This window comes from Lethenteron reissneri, chromosome 68 (genome assembly GCF_015708825.2).
Source record: "Lethenteron reissneri isolate LAM-NWPU_2019-01 chromosome 68, ASM1570882v1, whole genome shotgun sequence".
In the NCBI taxonomy this organism is placed as follows: domain Eukaryota; kingdom Metazoa; phylum Chordata; class Hyperoartia; order Petromyzontiformes; family Petromyzontidae; genus Lethenteron; species Lethenteron reissneri.
The window spans coordinates 435,176-437,492 of NC_083846.1; the positions used below are offsets into that span (position 1 = coordinate 435,176).

Below are 2,317 nucleotides of genomic sequence, written 5' to 3' on the forward strand. Positions count from 1 at the left end.
ACTGCCGCTACTGCTGCTACCGCTGCTGCCGGCTGCTACTGCTGCTGCTACTACTACTGCTGCTACCGCTGCTGCCGCTGCTGCTGCTACCGTGCTGCTACTACTGCTACTGCTGCCACCGTGCTGCTACTGCCGCTACTGCCGCTACTGCTGCTACCGCTGCTGCCGCTGCTGCTACTGCTGCTGCTACTACTACTGCTGCTACTGCTGCTACCACTGCTGCCGCTGCTGCTACTGCTGCTGCTGCTACTACTGCTGCTACTACTGCTACTGCTGCTGCTACCGCTGCTGCTGCTGCCGGTATCGCGCGCCTCTTTAGACGCCGATCAATTGATGCTTCGCTAATGGGACGCAAGAGAAGCCAGGAGATTTTAATGGAACGTGAGCCCGCCACCACCACCAGCACCACCAGCGCGGCTTGAGGAGGAGGAGGAGGAGGATAAGGAGGGGGTGGGTGGGGTGGAGATTCGCCGCTGAGTGCTTCACGATGGAAGCTCATCACGAATTAATGAGGCGGACACGACTCGGATGAAGCTGTGTGGTGGTGGTGGTGTGGGGTGGTGAGGGTGGGGGAGGCGGTGAGTCGGCGGTTCGGACGATTCGGGGTGGTCGGTGGCGATCGAGGAGAGAGGAGAGAGATCTGTGATTGCTCGTTACGCGGTCACATCCACGCGTGGTCGTGGTGGTGGTGGTCGTGGTGGTTGTTGGTGGTGGTGTTGGCGCTCGCGTTAGATATGGAACAGGTTCGACGTTTCGGTCACTGTGGCAGCAGCGCGCTTCCTGAGAGAGAGCAGATGGGTAGAGAATAAACCATCATCATCATCTCGAGAAAGAAAGAGAGAGAGAGGTGTAAGTGGCCGCAAATGTCCAGCGCCAGCGTCGCGGAGCTCGCCATGAGACGCGGCTGCGCATCGCCACAACCCGCCACGGAGAGCGGCAGCGGCAGCAGCTACACGTCTTCACCACGCACGACCTGCCCAGCCATCACCACCACCACCAGTATCCCCAACAACAACAACATCAGCACCATCATCATCAGCAGCAGCAGGGCCAGGAGCTGCCCGTGGCGGCTTGGAGCGAGCGCGTGTCCATCAACGTGTCGGGGCTGAGGTTCGAGACGCGTCGCAGCACCTTGAGCGCGCCCCCGCACGCTCCTGGGCGACGCCTCTCGCCTCCTGCGATTCTTCGACCCGCTGCGCGACGAGTACTTCTTCGATCGCAACCGCGACAGCTTCGGCGCGATCCTCTTCTACTTCCAGTCGGGCGGCAGCCTCCACCGGCCCTCCGTGGTGCCCCACGGCCTCTTCGTGGAAGAGGTGCGCTTCTACGACCTGGGCGCCGAGGCGCGCGGCCGCCTCTGCGAGGAGGAGCGCTGTTCCCGGGAGGATCCAGACCGGCCGCCGCCGCTGCCGCGCAATCGCCTCCAGCGGCGCGCCTGGCTCCTCTTCGAGCACCCCGAGAGCTCCGTGGGGCGCGCGGCGTCGCTCTCGTCTCGGTGCTCGCCACGCTCGCCTCCGTGGTGGTCTTCTGCCTCGAGACGGTGCCGCACGGCGAGCGGAAGAGCGGCGACGAGAAGGGGGCGAGGGGCGAGGAGGGGGCACGGCAGGCGCGTTCGCCGTCGAGGTGGCGTGCATCGCCTGGTTCTGCCTCGAGCTGCTGGTGCGCTTCTGCGCGTGCCCCGTTAAGGCGGCCTTCTTCAAGAACTTCATGAACATCATCGACGTGCTCGCCATCGTACCCTTCCTCACCATGCTCTGCCTGCCCGACGCCGACATGCAGAGCGCGCGCAGCAGCAGGCGCTGTCCTTCGCCATCCTCCGAATCGTGCGCCTCGTGCGCGTCTTCAGGATCTTCAAGCTGTCGCGACACTCCAGGGGGCTGCGCATCCTCGGGCAGACCCTGAACGCGTCGATGCGCGAGCTCGGCCTGCTCGTCTTCCTCTTCATCGGCGTCGTCCTCTTCTCGAGCGCCGTCTACTACGCAGAGGTGGACGAGCCGCTCACCAACTTCACGAGCATCCCCGTCGCCTTCTGGTGGTCCATCATCACCATGACCACGGTGGGCTACGGCGACATGTACCCCATCACGCTGGGCGGGAAGATCGTGGGCACGCTGTGCGCCATCGCCGGCGTGCTCACGATCGCGCTGCCCGTGCCCGTGATCGTCTCCAACTTCAACAACTTCTACCACCTCGAGATGGACGGCGGCGGCGACTCCACTCGCGCCTGCGCCGACGACTTCGAGCCAAGCGACGCCGACGACTCGGTCGCCACCGCAGGAGGCCCCGGGATCATCTCCTGCCCCACCTCCTCCTCCAC

The 2,317-nt window shown here is 64.5% G+C and overlaps 1 pseudogene; it reads left to right on the forward strand.

Annotated features, from left to right (window-relative positions):
- Positions 1-863: 863 nt before the first annotated feature.
- The window catches only part of LOC133360433 (potassium voltage-gated channel subfamily A member 3-like), a 5,837-nt pseudogene continuing 4,383 nt past the window's right edge, over positions 864-2,317 (forward strand).